Source organism: Typopeltis vanoorti, chromosome 9 (genome assembly GCF_054136105.1).
Source record: "Typopeltis vanoorti isolate ZY-2024b chromosome 9, IOZ_Tvanoo_1.0, whole genome shotgun sequence".
In the NCBI taxonomy this organism is placed as follows: Eukaryota; Metazoa; Arthropoda; class Arachnida; order Uropygi; family Thelyphonidae; genus Typopeltis; species Typopeltis vanoorti.
The window spans coordinates 52,160,783-52,182,160 of NC_143557.1; the positions used below are offsets into that span (position 1 = coordinate 52,160,783).

The 21,378-nt window shown below is 33.5% G+C and overlaps 1 protein-coding gene across 5 annotated transcripts in view; it reads right to left on the reverse strand.

Annotated features, from left to right (window-relative positions):
- Positions 1 to 21,378, reverse strand: part of tty (tweety) — a 423,622-nt gene that overhangs the window by 306,370 nt on the left and 95,874 nt on the right. The window lies entirely within an intron of this gene.

Below are 21,378 nucleotides of genomic sequence, written 5' to 3' on the forward strand. Positions count from 1 at the left end.
TGGCAATAACAATTATAAAATATCAATCCAAAACAGCATACAGGTTATAGGTTAAAACCTTTCAGAAATACGATATATACCAAAGTTTCCAAAATAACACGTGTACTATTACCATATCTGCTAAAAAAAACAAAAAAACTTATATATAAATAAAATTTCACCTTCAATGAGTAATAACAAAGATCACCCTTTCGATTTTCATAAGGATATTTCTTAAATACAATACTACCGTAACTTTACCAAAAAATAATATTTCAGTACACCCTCTAAAACATCATATTTTCTTTTTTTTTTAAATCTCTTTAATGAATGTTGTTCATTTGCCAGATTATGCGGAATATAAATGTGAGATTAATTTGACAGCATTCAGAAACAAAACCATTTTTTTTTAAATTCTAATGATAAAAATTTTATAACAGAACTTTATTTTATATATATATATATATATATATATAATAAAATGACAAATAAATTTCCTTTTGTAATGTAACTTGGAACATTTGATAATAGTTTTATCAAGTGTTCCAGTCTTATTTTCGTTCATATGTTATATATTCATTATTCATACTTCATTTATTTTAAAAACTGTGATGCATTTCAGTTGAAATATTTACATCCTATGTCTTTCTTTCCTAAATAAAATAATAATAATAATAATAATTACAGATACAGCAAAAAAAAAAAAAAAAAAACTGAACTGAACTGAAAAAAAAAAAAAGAGTTTAATATGGATATAATTAAAACCCGGACTTTATAATTATCGGTACGTCTATATCAAACATCAAAAAGATGCACGCGGAAGAGATGAGCAATGTCCACGAAAATATCTAATGAAGAGAGTGTAGAACTGTTCTACTAGCAATAATGAGCAGAATTCGTGGAACAGAAGTTCAAGCGAGGTTTCTTGAGAGATCCTCTTCCTTGCAGGATTTCGCAGTATGGTAGTAACGTCACCAAGAATGTAAATACTCTAGTCCGAACAGAATAAAATTCAGACTTTCCAGGTAGACTCCAATCGTTATACCTAAATGGGAGGAGTTAATAATGCAATTGCAGAATTTTCCAGTAATGCCTCTAAACTAAGGCCAGTGAAACTGACATTTCTGACCAACTGGCATTCAAATATTTAAGTAAAAACGAATCATAAGTTAAAAAAATAAACGCAGCTAAAGGAAAAATATGATATGTGTTGCCGTATCATAAATATCCTAGAGAAGTTCATAAGAAAAAAAAAACAAGAGATTTGTATTTTTTATATTTTTTTTTCTTAAATCAATTTTTCAAACTTTTTCTTATGGATTTCTCAGATTTTTGTTATAGATTTCTCTCGACTCATAATAACGCAATTATCCATGATTTATTTTCTAAAACATAACATGTAGTCAGATCATTCTTATAATAATTATTTGTAACTACGGAGACGGAGAGTTGTAGAGAAGGTGCCCTCACTCAATGAGTCTTCAAGGTGTCATGTAATAATCTCCTTCTTCTTAATCCTTCTCTTCTACTTTTTACGGTGTCGAGTTTTTTTTATTTTTATTATTATTATTCTTGCAACCGCCTCGAGGATAAAGTGGTTGGCCCTATGCTTCCCGGTGTGTCCTATGTTTGTAGATGCGTGTATTTACGGGGCCGTTTTGACTGTTCTGGGGAACGAAAAACCCCTACCTCCATATGACACCCGCTAACTCACCTTTCGTCGAAAGAGGACAAATAAAGGTCCCTTACGTCACTCGCGGGAAGAAAACCCATCATAAGTTAAAAATTTAACTTATGATGGGTTTTCCAGGCCTTTCCGACCAAAGGGCTTCGTTTATAACGACTGCGCTATGGAGGCTCATGTAATAATACTACTAATAATAAATATGATTATTTAGAAAGTTTAAAGCAGGGAGAACGAGAAAAATGCTGTTTGCAAAGTACAATTCTCAGAGGGATTTGACTGAATCCAATAGCTTCTGGAGATATGGAAAGCGCATCAGTCCGCGGGAGAAATTCGAGTTATCTGAACCGATAAAATGAATAAGGATTATATAAATTAAGTGGATATTAAATCCAACATTATATCAAAGCCGAATATAGAAACTATAAAAGTTTCGTGCCGAATATAGTTAAAAACTATAAAAGTTTCGGCGAAGTTACATCTCTCTCACGCTTCTAGTTCCTTAGTACTGTAATGAGTTTTTGCTCTCTTAGGTTTCTGCCTAGTCTCTGACGAAAACCAATGAGTTTGGAAGAGCTGTCAAGGTTAGTGAAACCTTATCAAACACACAATAGGAGGCGAATATAAGGATACTTACTAGCGATCGTGCTTCCTATCGTTTGGCTGTGGCAACTCGTAGTATGGCGGCGAGTGTATTCCCATAAGCTCTCTGGTCAAACTTCGACGAAACTTTTATAGTTGTTAATTATATTCGGCACAAAACTTTTATAGTTCCTGTATTCGGCTTTGAAATAATGTTGGATTTAATATCCACTTAATTTATATAATTTTGCATCGCCGAACTGAAGCCTTTTGGCTCTTTATTTCAGTGAATAAGGATTAGTTATATAACAAATTCTACGAAATTTGGGGTACTGACACGTATTAGCAAAAACATATTTTCATAAATTACAGATACTTTCTTTTACTTCTTAAACATGATTTCTCTTTCTCCCTTCCTTTACACTTTCTAGTTAATTTTAATTGTTACTAAGAATAGCTATAAATAACGGTGATCTGACTATTTGTTATTTTTCGAAGTTAAATGGATAATTCCATTATCCATCCGTCAAGACAATTAGATAACAAAATTTTGAAAAATCCACAAGAAAAAATACGAAAAATCAATTTAAGAAAAATTACTCCAAACAATAAAAATGCTTTAACTTATTTACAATACAAAACACAGTACTGATTTTTCCTCTTAGCTGAATTTCTTTTTCAGTGAGTGATTTTAGTTTATTTCCTTATTAGGATTTTATTTATCAGACTTAACAATTTCTCTATTACTTTTGTGTAATCTTATCAAACCTTAATACTGGATTAGGTAACTTCTCATTTCTTTACTTTCAATTAAGTTTGTTCAGAACGTTTATTGAAATTGAAGGAAATATTACCTTCTACACGTCATATTTGCAATAATGGTCTATGACACAATCGTTCGGACTGTAAATTCTTCTCTGACATTCAAAGCACCAACAGCAATGCCACTTATAAAAATGAAGATAATAATAATAATAATGTCAGGGAAGTAGCCACTTCCGAACTGCAATCAACTACTTGCTTTCTCGGTACTTGACTTTTTTTTTTTTTAAATTCGCAAATTCTTGAATTTTTTAAGAACTCAAAACGATGTTTGGAAACATTCCAAAACCACGTGAGATGTTGATACGCATTAATAACACATGACTTTGTGTAACACAACCAGCAAGTAAATCCCATCAAGTTACCCTGTCGTCGTATGTAGGCCCATTCATTAGTATGCAATGACCATATGGAAATAAATTCTTTCGCTTTAATATAAGAATGATGTGCCACAGTTATTACTTCTGCCAACATTCATAAACATTTATGCATCATCAGTATTCAACCAAGACCAACAGTGTCTATAATACTACGTTCAATGATAAATTTAATGGGTGGATAAAATAAAATAGAAAGGAGCAATGATTTTGACTTTATTTTCATTCTACTCAATATAAGAACTATACGCTTAAAAGAGTTATTTTACTTTTCCCCAATATAAAAATGCAATTTTCTATTAAATAATCTCATTTATTATTTTTTTTTTTTAAAAAAAGGACTATCTTAAAACAATACTGCAATCATCATCACAGTGGTCATTCATTAGCCCATAAAAATCATATTTTTCAGTTGGTAAAGCAAATGAAAAAAATAACCAAATAAATAAATCTCAGTTTGCAATGTGTAGAGAAAGAAATTCTATAAAGGATTTGTAATAAAACATCTAAACACAGGTTTAAGAATTTTTTTTCACTTTAAAACAACCTCGCTCAACTTGGTTCTTACAGTAAAAATGCCTACTGACGGTTTCCATTTCAGACTTGTAGTGATACCGTTCAAGGACTAGTTATACGAAAAACAGATGAAAGAAATTTCGAGTTCCTCAGAGTAATGACTAATATGCAAATAAATTATACGCTACTGTGGATACGAACTTATCTGAATAAAGAGCCTAATTTTTTTGTCATCAAATGTCCTTCTGTGGTACACATAAAGAAAACATTTCTTTCTAGATTTCCTTTATAAAAAAATCTAGAAGCAAATAAGAAGGAAGAGGAGGAGTTCGCGAAGGAAGAGTTCAACATATCACTTGTCTTTAAATCAATGAAAGAGTCAAGGCTTGATGGGGAATGCAAGCTGTTTATTAGTATAAATAAATATATGGAGGAGGAGCTAGTTGAGAGCCACTTGGGAAATATCTTCAATAGCGTAATACAAGAAAAGATACCAACGAAATAATACGTTCATTGCAACTCGTACAATCTAATACAAGACGTTCCTTTCTTTCTATGTGACTCATGCAAATTTCTGGAACATTTCCTTTTGGGAAATATTCAGTTCCGAAATTTGTTTATAACCTGTTTAAGGACCGTTTTGGTTGCTTCGTTCCTTCCTAGCTTCATTTCCGAATGCGACTTATCTTGATATTTTGTCTAGCAGGCAGACAAAACATTAAGCTCGACTCTAGCTTCATGAGACCAATTAAGTTCGAAATGCACCTTATTATAAATACAGTATGTAATTATTATTATAATATCACTCCCACAAACACGAAAGTTGCAGAACTTAACAGCAATTCATGTCGCATGTAGGCAATACACATTTATCGAGAATTTACACCTTCCAACCCACACGTTCGTGTATGTGAATTAGTTGGTGTGTGCATACAATCGAAACTAATTGACAATACTGTTATTGTGATTAAATAAACTGTAAAGAATTTTATTTGTGTATCTACTTAACATGGTATACTGCTTGAAGTGTTTGTGAACTGATACCAAGTTATTTTCAGTTCTAATGAAAAATTATCTTTCATAAATATAAGATAAAACGAGAATTTATTATTATCGGCCTTCCAAGTACAAGTATCACAACGAATACTGAAGTACTATTGTTCGCGTAAATCAGCAGTCAACCAATGTCTGTTTGGTAATTTCACTAATGTACCTATTTGGTTCTGAATTAGCAGATTCTTAAGTGGAATGTTATCAAAGGTTTTACTGAAATCCAAATGAACAACATCGTAATCAATACTATGATCTATACCTCTCTGCTATTTTGTCAAAAAAAAAAAAAAAAACATGCGCTGTCTTGTTCAACGAATGATCGCTATCCAAGGATATCCTAGATGCGATTCCTGATTAATGTTTCCATTACCTTTTCTTCAACACTAGTAGCACTAACTTCTTCAACATTAGTTCGAACTTCTTCATCACTAGTAGGTCTATAATTCTCAAATTTATGCCATAAAACACCCACGAACTGGAATAACTCTTCCAATTTCCGGTCAAAGGGCAATATTCCCAATCTCAGAAATCATTTCCGAAGATGAGCAAATGTAAATGGATTAACCCTGATATATCAACGAAGGAGATCAATAATTTCGTTACAACTATAAAACTGATTTAATCGGATCGGTAATTTTTTCCACAGTTTTTTTTTTCTTTTTAGATTATTTGTAGATATTTGTTTTCAACAAATTTATTTAAATCATGAACAAGATCAATATGTGGGTTTAACTAAATGATTAAAACATATTTTCAGTGATTTGATAAAAATGATCAAATATGTTCATTTTAGAGATAAAAATGTACATGGGGGGGGGGTATGTATTGCCTCCTATATATGAACGGTTTTAGAATTATAATTTAGCAATGAAATACTGGTTTCAAAAACGTAGTAATTTTTTTTGTTTGTTTTTCAAATATCGAAAAGCTCGTTCAATTCTATGTAAAAGTCGATGAATTCTTACAAAACATTTTTAAAATCTACTTTAACTGAGTGATCATTAAGATCTCATTTCTAAAACAAATGAAAAATAATGTCTTAAAATAACAAAGGATATGCTAGTTGTCTGTATGGATAATATTTTACAATTTCACATGGAATATATCTATCACTTCTATGGATGGATTCGATTAAGACATTCACGAGGTAAGACAGAGCCACAGGAACCGAAGTTCTAAATCTTACGAAGCGTAGATAACGAATTCACTTTAAATGATCTCCACACAATTTTAAAACACAGAAGTATCATCGGAGAACACCTGTCGTTGGCAGAAGTTTGCTATTCGTAAAATCGCCTCACTTGCGTGATAGTAGAGGAAACGTAAACATAAGAATACGCGCATGTGTGTAAGTGCAGGCAAACAGAAAGTAAAACAGAAGTTTTGGTAATTGTGCCGTCTTAAAATAGTCATAATTTAGAAGTGTGATGGACTAATTAGTTTCCTTCTACATTAGACAAACCAAGGAAGCATATATCCACCTTCGCTATTAATGGCAGTGCTTTACTGCAAGTTGTATCATTTACTGCTGAGGAAAAGTTCCTATGTATATCCAGCAGGTGTCCGTAACAAAATTTAGCAGACTTGGCAATTTTACTATATCCTATATAATATGTAAGGAAATGGTACGATAATCAGAAAGGATGTGTTTTTCTATTGTGCAAGAAAACTGCAGTAAAGATTCCAATATCAAATTTCATTGAAATCCGTCTAGCCAGAACAACTATTACGAGTTTAGGCACGATATAAAAAAAAAAAATTAACAGATGATTGCGAAGTCCATGTAACACATCTAAAAATTAATTCTTACATTTCTGTATAAAATAAACTTATATGATGTGTATATATTATTATTTCAATAAATAATAATTATTGGTGATTTATTATTAAAATTTGAACTTTTTTTTTATATAAAAGTTGTGATTAGAGAGGGGTTGCATATTTGTTACGTAAGTTTTGGGAAGTTATACTCGTATGTATACACACTCTGTCCAAAATGAAACCGAACTTTTCGAAAATGAAAGAAACTAGTGGCGCCACCTGTTGCATCTTTTTGTTGTCGAAAGCGGCAACTTTCATTAGTGTTGTGTCAACTGTTTATGACATTTGTTTCATTAGAAGCCGAGTTATAGTGCCAAGACTGACAGTGTATTTTGACGAACGGTTGGTCGTCACGATATTCATGCCGTACGCTACGAATTCTCGCTACCAATTCTCGCTTCAAAACTTCGAGATAAAACTCACCATTGACCGTTTGGCCAGGCGGAACGAATTCTTTGTGGATAATTACATTGGAATCGTAGAAACAAATCAGCATTGTCTTTACTTTTGACTTCTCCAAGCGACTTTTTTTCGGATGCCCTTCTTTTGGTGGTCTCCACTCAGTACTCTTGCGCTTTGTTTCGGGCTCATACTCAAAACACCACGTTTCGTCACCAGTAACGATCGTTTCAAGGGAGTCTGAGTCCTTACGAGCGGTTTTAATGAGGTCCTTGCAGTGTTCAATTCAATACATTTTTTTGGTCGTCGGTCAACTTGTGAGGAACAAATCGCGAATTCAATTTACAAAGGCCGAAATTCTCGGTCAAAATGTTGTGCACAGTGGATTTTGGAATCCTCAATTCATCTTCAATCGATCTGACGGACGATTTCGGGATTTCTTTAATGAAATCACGCACTTTTTGGATGTTAACTTCGCTCAGTCCAGTTTTTGGACGGCCCGTGTAACACATCTAAAAATTAATTTTTACATTTCTGTATAAAATAAACTATATGATGTGAATATAGGTTTACGAGTGCTTAAACCACTCGTAAACTTGAGTACGGGATAAGCATTCATCACCGTATGCTTTTTGAAGCATTTGATGCGCTTCGATAAAACTTTTACCAAGTTTAACACAAAAGTCAATCGCAGCTCTCTGTTTGAAACTCATTTTCCGACCGTTCGTCAAAACACACTGTCACTCTTGGCACTATAACTCGGCTTCTAATGAAACAAATGTCATAAACAGTTGACACAGCACCAATGAAGGTTGCGCTTTACAACAAAAAAATACAACAGGTGGCGCCACTAGTTTCTTCTATTTTCGAAAAGTTCAATTTCTTTTTGGACAGAGGGTGTATATATACACTCACGAGCCGAAACATTATAACTACCCTGCATGTTTCCAGCCAAGTTAACTGCACCGATGGCCAGAAACGAGCCGATGGTGGCAGTATCTTAGTATGATACAGACAAACCTCGCTTAACGCGATCAATTAGCTCATCAATTAATACGCGTTAAGCGAATGTAATAAACAATAGGAATAATATTAATTCATCCATCAGCTAGCGTAAATTTGAGAAAATAAATTGCAGTATAAGCTATATTAGATGATAAAATCATCCAAGTTAATAAAAATGAATTGCTTAAATTTCTATTTAATGTCTAAACATTTGATTGAACTACTTTTTTACAAAAAAAGTAAGTAAAGATGTTTCAATCTGCTCGACTTTTTCATCTTGTCATACAATTTGCGATAGCTGGCGAACGCTTTATCAAGATTCGGTGGCGGACTTCGAAGCTTCGCTCCATATATGGATCAGCATCAAACAAAATTTCCTTAGCATGCTCAATGTGACTGAAAACTAGCTCAAGTTCTTTCGCAGTTAGCTTTTTAGTCGTAACATTCTCTTCTTGTTCGCACACATTATTTTCTTCTTCATATCACGCTGTTCTTCTAATTGAAGGAGATCATGCTCGCTTAACTGTTCTGAATGGAAATTGAGCAAGTTTCTCAGATCTTTGTTATCCAGTTCATAAAATCGAAGTTCTTTTCTAATTATGATGATTTCTTCAAAATATTAGATTTTCGATTTCGGGAACGATAAACTGACATAGGCTTGAGTTTTAAAGTTTTTGCCTTTTGCATCGCCTCCTAATAAGAGCGTAAGACGATCTTTAGATACTTTGTATTCTGGTTGAGATGCTTCGATTTTAGATAGGAAAACGTTTTTGTTGGTATACGCTTCAAAAAGAGACCAATTTCGTCGATGTTGAATATTTGCCGATCGTCATAATCACCCTCCTGAATTATTCTTTGCAATTCTTCACGAAACTTGGCCACAGAATCTTTATCAGCACTAGCAGATTCTCCAGTTACGTTATGCAGTCCAGTTCGATTTTTAAAACGGTCTAACCATCCTAAACTCGCAGTAAAGCTTTCACTCTTGAAATGTGGTCTCTTTCAATGAGGTAAAAATATAGAGAGCTTTTGCCTGAATATTTCCTGTACTAAGAGGTATTCTTTTTTTGTTATAATCCTTAATCCAGGATTATAACAAAACTGATCGATATGGAGTGATAGAAGACACTCCATATCGATCAGTAAATGGCTTCTATTTCGGGTGATCTGCATGCTTAAAGAAGCAGTAGCAACTTTTCCTTGTTCTTTGTATTCTTTGCTGTTATTTAATATAGTCCAAACTATAGACTCGCTATATCCCAGGTCTTGCACAATCATTGTATTACTAGCGCACTAGCGCTACTTTCATGTCTCTTAATAGTTTCCAGCTGTTCCGCTCGCTGCAGATTGGCGACAAAAAATTTCGCATAACATAAAAAAATCGCGTTAACTGATTATTCACTAACGTAAAGCGGGAAATGGTATAATTTCACTCAATCGCGCTGATATCGCGCATATCGAATTCGCGTTAAGTGGTGTTTTCCTGTAATTCTTCTCATAGATTTTCCTCTTATCCCTAGTGACCGCAAACCTCACTTTTTTTTTTCTGGGGACTGTGTCGGACTAGGTACTGAGCTACATGGTGACAATGTGGCACAATGGATCTTGACTCTTCAGCAAGAAAAACGATCAGTTACAACACTCACATTGTGCAAATATGGTCAAAGAGCTTATCGATCGCTGACCTGTATGATGCTATTTTGTCTAGTTGAACCAAAATACCTCAGGAGACACCTGTGGTCGCGGTCAATGCCAAGATGGATGCAAGAGGTTATCTTGGCCAAAGGAGGAGAAATACGCTGCTAGGTAAGCGTTGCGTTTTCCTAAAATCAACACCTCCTCAATACATCCATATGTGTATCTCAAGGAGAGGTAACGAAATTATAATTATTGCCATCAGGATATAAAATGAAATCATCAGGATAAACTCGTAGCTTTTATTAATTACAAGATGACAATCAACCATTCCTCAGAATGGTTGAATTGTCATCTGTGATCGTGGAGTCAATGCCAAGATGGATGTAAGCAGTTATCTCGGCCAAAGGAGGACAAATATGCTACTAGGCAGGTGTTTTGACTCATGAACGTATATACAGTATATGACAAATTGTAACATAAAGGAGAAAAGGGCAAACATCCGGAAATAGCAGTGCGCGATTTTAGATTGAACCTTAGAAACCACAAGCATTTTCTAAAATTAACCAAACTTAATTAAGCACACCTATGCCCGCATTTGGCGAAGACGGAAAAGAATGACTGTAATTATTACTCAGGAGGAAAATCAAGATACAGAGTAGCGTCATTTGATAAACTTTTAGATCTGATGAATTACGAGTACATGAATAATATTTCCATTATCTTTATTCATTGGATGATTACTGTAAGCGTTTTACGGACAGCTCAATAAGGTATACAAAAGAATTATAACTAATATATTTTTGGTATATATTATTACATTACAAAATTAGAACGAATTTTATTAATAAATAAAATAATACATTTAATCTTATGAAATCAAGATACCGAAAAACAACAAGGTTCGGGGAGGGGGGGGGGAAGTTGTTTCCAGATTTTTCATGAGAATGAATAGAATTTGAATAGTTTCTCAAAAATGAACGAAACCTAAGCACTGTGTGGGCTTAACAACTATGAACATTTTATTATGGTCTGGTTATCACTTAGGAATGAAATGTAAACTTTTTTTTTTTTTTTTTTTTTTTTTTTTTAATAAACAGCGGTATTGATTTATAAATTTTCACATTTATAAATCTCTTATGAAATTCCTAAGACCACTCGCAGGCTATAAAAGCATAAACAAAAGATACGAAAACGAAGAAATAAGAAAACAGTTATCCTTTGGACTGGAGAGCGTGGTGCGGGTTCGAATCCCGCCGTGGGCATGTATGTTTGTGATTGTCTGCGAAAACACTAGTGGTGGTAGTCGGCGGTAGATGGCGTTGGTGTTAGATGATGAAGGTTGGTGGAGTAATGAGACGAAGAGTTGATGCCCTCCCTCGATGAGTCTTTGGACTCCCTGGAGGTGTGATATAATAATAATTAACATAGCAGGTGACATCACAAACTATAAAAAGAACTGGAAAAAGCACATAGAAAGAATGAATGAATGAGGACAGATGGCCAAATATTGCCTGGAAATATAAACCAAAGGGACACCGATCAAGTTTCCAACCCAGGAGGATGAGCAGAAGACATTTTAAACCCTTGAAAATGTTACAGGCAAACAATTGCCTAATACGGGAAGCCAAGAAGAAGATAAATCTCTTAAATGCACATTTTAAATAAGAAAGTCAAAAAAATCGTCACAGAACATGATGGAACTATTAAGAATGAAGAGAAAGATTAGCAAGTAAGCTACCACTTACTAGCAAGTACCGAAAGACAACAAAAAAACTGCTCAACAAAGCGGCTCAATTAAAGACTGCAAAGTGGATTTTAGAAGCTATACATCAGGAAAATACATACCGCATGACAGTTAATTATGTGTTCAGGGAATTATACTTTCATGAATAAATTCCAGAGAAAGGGTACGAAAATACAGAATGGATAGCCAACGACTATCGTTTTAAAAGAAGCGCGTTTAAAAAACAGAGTTGTTAGAGAGAGAGAGAGAGAGAGAGAGCAGGAAAAAAATCCATTTTTCATAAATAAAAATAAGCATTCATAACATGCATGGCAACTTTGGGAACATGGTTGGCTACTTCTACAGACTGTAGTCTATCGGAAAAATAATCATGCATCTATCAATAACTTCACAGCAGAAAATTTTCAGGAGGAATAAAACACACCTGCAAAAGAAACTTTATAATAAACTATGAATCTGCAAAATAAAAGCAATTTTTCGTATAGTATTGAAGCAGAACAAAGACTCTTGTTAAGAAACTAGCTTCATGGTTCAATAGTGTTACGCGTGCAGGAAAGGAAAGACGAACTGTCTTTATAGGCCTGCGCATAAAAGCAAAATCAATAGTAGTTCTGTTTAATGTCACCGCAGACCTGCCACGTATAAAAATAAAGGAAACAGGAGAAATGCGTGACGTGACACAAACTTCCTGTCATCATCTTTAGGCGGTTTGGTGTACTCGGCAAATTAATGAATCATCGCCGAAGAAGTTTGCACAAAATGTTTGACTACTAGTATTTACCTATTATTCTAATCAGAAATTTACGAAAAACAATAATGCTAAGTGCGTTAAAAGTGGTACCAAAAGTAAAGGTGTACATACATAAGATTATTTCAGCATTAGAAAGAGGGAGGGAAGGAAACTGTAAATGGAATGTCAACTGAAAAATACTTAGCACATCTAACGAAGCATAACAAGATAGACTATTAACTTCAATGAAAAGGAGAAAAAATACCAAATATCGAGGGGGGGGGACAGAAAATAAATCAAAGATTTCAAATAGTTTGGAAAAAAAAGTATTTTTTTCCTCCACTTATTTAACAGATAACCAGGAATGCAAAATCTACAAACTGGTATGAAAAAACTTCTCATTTTCAGAATCTTGATAATAATGACAGTCTTCAGTCTTCGTGATAAAGCTTCACTTTATCACGAAGATTGTCACTATTATTTGCCACTAACTAAACACTCATGTTTGAATCCCACTATGCAAGGCACTACTACCACCTAGTTTACTGGTGGGATGAGGGATCTAAAGTGGCATGACAAAAAATGTTTTTTCTCTAGTGGACTCATCTAAAAAAAGCATTCTGTTTAAAAGCTAGAAACACTGGAATCTGCAGAAGAGAAAAAAAAAAAATGATGCCAAAAATATATCGTTCAACGTTATGAACTGAGCCAATTAGTGTTTGTTCAGAAATGCTTTTAATTTCTTCAACTTGAATAAAATATTTAAAAAAACTGAATTTTTTTCAACAGATTCCAGCATCTCTAGATTTTTGCCAAAACGCTTTTTTTTTTCTTTCTCCCTGTTAGCAGATTTTCGGTTTTAACTGAGCAAGAAAAAATGTCCTATCAATTCCATTTATTTAAGAAAAGGAAAATTATGTGCTTGATGTTGAAGTGTGACTACTGTACTTCTTTTAGTTTTCTGTTATTAGTAGCTACGGACTACAAGGAAGTGAACAAAATTTGTTTAAAAATTAAACCATTATTTCTGTTGCAGTTAAAAGGATTTTGGAGAATTCTTGCCTAGGACAGTCTTTATCATTTATTTTTACAAGCATGCTAAAGTTTGCAGCAGTGTTAAGCTTTGGATATCCATGAAGTACTTTAAAAAAAGTTATATCCTTTTAATGGCAGCGTCCAAAATTCTAGGTTCCACACTGACAGAAAATACTATAAACTGCTGTAAAGGTTAGAAGTTCCTTCACAGCATAAAAACGTGGGTGAGTGGAAAACGTTACAAAATTAGAAGCGTTTAATGTTCTAATTTTGTGATGTTTCAGAAGACAGCTAAATCATCCGCACTGCTTTTCACATAAAGGCTGGGAGTTCTGTGGCGTGTGTGAGAGAGAGAGAAACAGAGAAACAGGTTTAAGGAGTGGGATTTTTATTTTTATTCAAGATTTCGGTAAGACTGTTTTTGTTATAACCAATTGGTTAGCAAGTTTCTAAGCTTACTTTAGTTACCGTTGATGGTTCAGGTGACGAAGAATGCTCGGATAGGCTGAATTTTGAAAACATATCATAATGCCAGTTTTAAAAAATACCCAATTTTTGGTGATGTGATGTGACAATTCTGGTTTCTGCCAGTATGCACAGGAAATACGATTAATCGAATACCTGAGGTTGCTTTCTGACTGCTTTGTAATGAAGGACATCAAGGAAAGTCTAAGTTCCTTATTTTTCCATTTCGAAGGCAAAACTAATTCTAGGGCGAATATCATTAAGGAGTGACAGGAATTCGGGCAAACTTGGGAATCATGGGATCAAAAGGCAAAGGCTATATACCTCAACCACAGTATGCCATTTTAAACATAAACAACACAATGTCGAGAGTAAAGATGGTATAAACCTAATGTTGCTACCAAGGAAAATACTATTAGAAATGCTTCTCCGGAGGTTATATGTAGCAATCTTACCACTGCACTTAACCAGTTACGGAATAGTAACCTGTCTTGGGAAACTTTCTCTAGTCTCAAAGATGCATTGCCAGGAAATCAACAATGACTGTATTAAAAAAATTAAAGCAGCAATAAGGAATACAAAAAAAAAAAAAAGAAAAGAAAAGAAAAAAGACGAACTGGAAGAATCATTAAACCGAGCAGGTTAAGAGATATATAAAATTAACATATGCAAAGAAAAAGATACGATGATGACACAAAAAGAAATAAGATCTTACAATAATAAATAATGTAGGAATCTCTATATCTAGAAAGAAAACTATTTAATACACAGAACTATAATTAAAAACGTCTATTTGTAATTGTTGGTGGGAAAGAATATTCGACGTAAGATTAAAACATTAAGAGACCAGCTAAAAATAATTAGTACTTATGCATCCGACGAGGAAAAGAGGTTGAAAATTAACCTCTTCTATAAACAATTATAGAAAATAGTTAATACTCATGGTCAAACTAGCAGATGATCTAAATTCAAGAATAAAAGGCCAAGTTCAAATAAAATAGGTGAATTACAAAAATTCATGGGTAATCGACATGGTTGCCGCCTACGATATTTTGTCGTAATATTATGAGAATGAATTCAGTGTTTATATATAACGAACTACATCAACATGTATTTCCTCTGGATAATGTAGGTACAAAATTTCAATTATCTAAATTAATCTGAGATGTAAGAGGAATACTAGAGTTTTGAATTAAAACTCTAATCATTATAATGATAAAATTTCGAATTAGACCTGCTAAAAATGCTAACTTTTTTTATTTTTAGCAACCTGCTAAAAATAAAAAAAATAGGAATGTCTATAACAAAAAAGGGCACTACAGAAAAATCCAATAACATAGCACTGAAAACATCTAAAAACTAATCTAATCCCAACAAAATCATAAACAAACAAAAGAAGATGATCCAAGTAGCCAGGATAGGGAAAGAGAAAACATGATTAAAAAAAAAAAAGAAAGACAATTATTAGAAACAGCTAAATTCCAAAAACATCATAAACAGAATACAAAAGAAACAAGGCTACTGAAAAGAAGAAAAATAAAAAAAAAATAGCGAGAGATGGAATAATTTTATAATAACTAAAGAGAGATACACAGCAAAACTACAAACGAAAACATAAACGATAATAATCTTAGAAAAATGTCAGTTACTTTTAAAGCTCATGGACTGAAAATAATAAAATTAATGTATAAAATAAACATAGATATTTAAATATATAAAAACAAAAGAATCATTAAAGGAAAATATTAATGTCAAAACTAAACAGAATAATATATTTTGACAGCACCTCATGCACGAGGATAAAAAAAAAAAAGAGACAATCTTTAAAATTTTGTTCGAATATTTTAAAAATATACTAAATAATATTTTACACGCTATCCTTAGTGCAAAAGCAAGCATACAAAAACCAATAATATAATACCCTGTCCAAATATTACAATGTGCAAGTAAGGCATGGAACAGACGAATCCAAAGTACTGACATAAAATTTCATAGAAAAAGAGCTGGATACACTCTGTGGGAGTAAAATAAATGATGGATTTTTACAATTTCTTAACATGAAACCATGTTAAGAAATTGTAACCTGCTTAATAAATAAAATAAAATTAATAAATGTAAACTCAGAAATACGATGTTATGAAACGGAGCGAGACGCCTTTCTATCCATGGTAGAAAGAAAAAGAAAATATACGTCATATATATAAGTGAATTTATTTTTCTATATTAAAAAAAAAAATAGGCTACTAAAATTAAACATAAATGGAAATTATGTCGCTATACACTTTGGTAAGAACTAGAAAAAAAAAAAAATCTAGCTGTAGCAAAGATTTGATTTTTGTTCATATTAGTCACCTGCTGTTAATAAACTGTGCGGGACGGTTCACTAATGAAGGAGAGAATGACTCAGACATTCTTATATTGTAACACACGTTTTTTTACTTTCCCAACACTAACACAATTGACTATTCTACGATGAAATGAGTTCATCAGCGAGAGGGAAATGCAGAGGTATACCAGGGAATAGCCAATATAGAATCTTGCATTTCTATTGCCAATTAGCATAAATGCGTCAAAAGAAATGAAAAATGAGTCTATAAAACATGGAGGAAAAAATACTAAGTGTACTAAGTGAATATCAGAGAAATTATTTAGGAAAAATTCGAAAATAACAAAACGATAAATATGTTAAATGGAATACAGTAATCGGAAATTCAAAAATATTTATAAAAATGTGGATAGCAATGTACATAAACAACGAAGAAAGAGTTGAGATTGCATAGAATTACACCTGAAGCAAATAGCAGGCCAGTGTATTAATTCCGTGTAATCTTCTGGCCAGTTTGCCTGTTTTGATGGTCAAAAAATTTTATCAACCACGTATGATGATAGTAAATTCAATTTCAGTTGAAAAAGCCTTTATAGAGGTCTCTGGTATCCTAAACGGATTCGAACCAGGCGTTTCCAGGAAGAGAGGATCGTTGTTATCGAGTGAGCCTATGGAGGCTCGAGAACAAATGAAATTAAAAATAGTATATGAAATGTGTGAAGCAAAAAGTGACTAGAATTATCAGATCAAAGAAGGACCGGTTGGCTAAGTAGTTAAACGCATCCGCTATCACCCACCAGGATTCGGTTTTGAATCATGCCATAGGAAATGAATTTCATCACCCAATGTGAGACCACCGGCTTGCTTACTTGGAATCCTTCAATGACTTCAAAATTTTCCATGTTTGGTCCATACAGCACTGTTTCCTGATTATGCAAAAAAATAAATTAAAAGTATACAAAACTAACTTGTAAAATTAACAAAAAGGAGGAGGGGGGATCCTTAGTGGTGTGGGAGTCACGTAAAAAAAAGGAAAAAATTCATTGGCGACTATAAACCAACCATTCCCAGCAAGCTCGTCGTGTATCCGTAACTTCAGTAAAATATTTAAAATCACTTATTTTGCATATAAATGACACATTCGGTTAAGTATTTCAATATTACTATATACCTGTTGAGTAGTGACCTTTACACTTCCAAACTGCTATGGAACTCTTGGCACTAAATATCATTTTTATCAATTCAGTACGGCCTACTTTAGTGAGCATTTTTATATATAAAAATCAATTAATCTATTTGGAATTGTAATACTTTATTTCAAAAAACAGTAATAACAACATCAAAAAGTAAAGATTATAATAAACTCCAAAGCATATTCAGAGACAGTTAGTCAATAGTTAAATTCTAAGGACTAGAAACAAAATTATCTTCTCGTGTGTGGGAACAAAAACACTATTCAATTTAAACAATCATTGGTTGTACTCTCAACATGCCTGAGGATTATGAAGAGAGTAATTATGTTAATTTCGATTAACTGATATAATTAAAATGTACTCAATGGCTTGGATATGCCTCTTTTTATTTATTACGAAGTACAATACGTATAAGAAAATTTGGAGTAATTGTGTTTTACAGAAAACATGACTCGGCGCTCCGAAGTATCAATTCTAGGGAGAACGTAATTTGTACAGATACGTAAAAATCTTATAGGGATTGGTTTTTTTTTGGTTTTTTTAAATTAAGATTTCATTTTTCAGAAATTTAGTCCTTAACACGGTTTGAATATCACTGCTGCAGATTAATATTTAATGCTATTCCTCCGATGCCATGTTGCAGACCTGATAGTTATAAACCTTTTGGAGTATCTTTGCAGTAGAAAATAGTTATTACAGAGAAAATACTTATAGAATAATGATAAAATTGATTTTATATTGCTAAAAAAATATCGTATATGACAACTGTCTTATTCGTTATTTTTTGGACTAGATTTTTTAAAAAAAAATTGGAAGTTTTTAAGATTTGTAAATTCGTAAAAATTAAATTTTTTTTTTTTTAAATCTTGCCCAAAAAGTATGCATAACCATATCGAATCATGGAATTCTGAACTTCATACTCTACTTTCCCATGAACATTTGAATTATATTTCTGAATTTCAAAAACTCTTAAGAATTATTTTTTCCTTCTGTTCAACTTTATCACTCACTTGTTTTTCCTCCCCTCGGAGGGCAGAGTAAAAGTAGTTGATGGGTCGGCCGTTGGTTGGGCATTACTATTATAAATAATTGAAAAAATTACCATTGGGTAAAAAAATAATGTGTGTGTGAAAGAGAGAGAGTTAACTCTCTCTCTTAAAAAGTTAGAGTAAAAAGTTAACTTTTTATTATCAATGAGAACATCATATAATGTAATAATTCTTTTAAATCTCATATCTATGAGCACAAAAGTAAACAGAGTAAGCTAAGATGGCTTGAAAATTTGAAGAGAAACTCCAACAAGCAATTTCACAAAGAAAAACTGAGAAAAGATAATGTAACTATCCCTGAAGCTTTCAGACAATAACAACTCAGTTTAGCGAATTGTACCTGCTTGCGAAAGTACTGTAGAACAGATCGATTGATCATTGTACTACTTCAACACGTGCAGAGAAGCAAACCAGTATCCCTCTAGAGGAGAGAAAAAATCAATGATTCTAAGGTTCATACCAGAGGTCGTCGTATTACGGCGTTTTTTTTTTTTTTTCCCCTGCCAGCCCTATTCAATATGACAGTCAATCGAGTCAACGACATAATGGTTGTTTTTACATGAAGAGTATATACTCTATACTGCTCAGATGATTAAATGTTCGGTGAGAAATTTCAAAAAGATGCAAGTTCTGCTAGCGTTAACTCAAAACCACTAACCAACAAAAAAGCAAACAGTCAGTAACACCTGCTGTCTGTCAAATGCTCTATTCTTTATAGACGGAATAACGGTGTCGACTAGCCACTTTTATATCGCGCCCACCTGGATGAAAGCGGGCACATGCATCTGTAGCGTGGATGCAAGCTGAAACCTGACAATGCTGTATCCACTACAGTCAAGCTGAGTTACACTCGGTCAGAGTATCAGCCAAAAAACTGTTATAAATGAGATGAAACTATAAGAACTAAAAACCGAAATGCTGATGTAGTCGAACAAGAGCATATTTTATTGATTTTTGCTGAATTCTGAGAGACTCTGTAGTAAGGTAATGTCCTTTGGCTGGAAAGAACTGGGTTCGATTTCCGTCCCATTAAGAGAGAGATTTTTATAAGCTAAACTTGATCAGTTAATATCATATACGGAGGAGTTTTCATATCCGGATAACATGCAAACCAGTGAGAGAACGCGCAGTTTACGGACAAAAAATTCGCCTCGTAGTCTTAGTTGCTTTGGCGTATCTAAAAAACAATACAAAGCAGCTAATTTTATTACGTTTGCAAAGAAATCATTTATTTGCGTTTAGTTGTTGAACTAAAACCATCATTTCAGGCACAGTGCAGTAGTTATAAGAACATTTTCTACTGAAGGTGAAGCAGAGGTGGTGAAGGATCCCCCCCCCCCACACACACACACAAAAAGAGAAACTGTCAAGGAAAACGATATAATTAACTGATATAACAATCAACTCATGGTCGTGAGTTTTCTGGGCATAATTTTAGCTTTAAAGCAAATTTAAACAAGTTGCAGGTTATTCTTAATGAAAAGCATAGCTATATTTGCATGACCTATAAGCTTCATAGCACTAAATCAAAATCTTGAATGCTTTCAGAGCTTCCTGCGATACTATAAAAGAAGTTTTTCCTTTACATACTGATTTCAGTTTCGTCATCACTACAAAATGGCAAGAGACAGCACATGACGTCTAAGCGTTATGATTCAAGAGCGTCGTATTATAACAGACCAGTCACTCCATATTTCTATGGCTTTATGATTACTGCCAATGTTCACTCTGGAGGTCGCTGTCACTTAAAGTTTCCGTTTTTGTTTTGTTCGATTGAGTATTTTTACTTCAGGCAGCGCATAATAATAATATTGATAAAATACAAAGCGAGTTAGTCCCATTTAAGGCTTTGTTATTTTAAGAATAGAATAAGTTTCATGTTCTTTGCCCGCATACTGGAAACATAAAACAGTGCTTATCTACCTTTGAAAATTTTGCGCTTGTACGACAGCTGTAAACATTCTATTATTTAATTAGCAAAAAACACAGTATGACCGTAAACTTATTATTGGGGAATGGCACAGAAAGCCATTATAAACGCAGTCGGTATAACCGAAATATAAGAACATGTTAACCAATGTGTATGCTGAATTTTCCTAACGTGGAAGGAGGGGAGGGTTGTGCTGTATGATCTTCAAAGGATTCTGAAGGAAGAAATATAACTTTACTATTATTAACTATTTCTATTTCCTATCGATTTTACCTTTCGTCATATTTAAAAGCAGGACGATAGTCGATGGATGATTCCCCCCCCCCCTCAATGCGCGTCCCGGTAAACACTCATATTGGATTAGGGATTGGGAATTACCTGACCCATTATTCCTATCGTTTCGTCACTCCCTTGACCTAGTACTATATAAATACAGTATGTGGAAATACAACTAAAGGACTACATATAAACAAGAATTCGTATCAGTTTCATATACCGAGAGGAGAAAAGCGTCCTGTGCTCTTACTACTTTGATGACCAAATGTTTGACACAAACTAATACTACAACAAGAAAAGGCTAAAACGTGCAAAGAACTTGGAAACCTCGGTTGCGGCACCGCATGCACGAAAGGATGAGGCATTAGGAGCAAGCGAAAAGCGATTTTAATTTAATGTGATTAGAAGAAATTGGACAATGGCAAATATTATCTTGCATCCGAACAATAAATGTCCTTGAATTATCCTGTACCAAGGCGACAACTGCTCTCAGCGAGTCCCTGGCGCAAACAATAATTACTGACGCCAACAGTTTTCTTCTCTCGATTCTAGAAGGAAATAACACTGCTTAACTACTGAGCTTCCTGCACTACGTAATTAACGTTTATGAGCGCTAACTCGCAATAACCACGGGTTGCCTAACTTGCTACAGCTTTTCGTATATGTATTTCAGCAAGTTTGTACTCCCTTCTCCCATACTTCTGTCACGAAGTATCACAAGAGCATCAGATTTCTCCCTTCCTGCGTATTATCT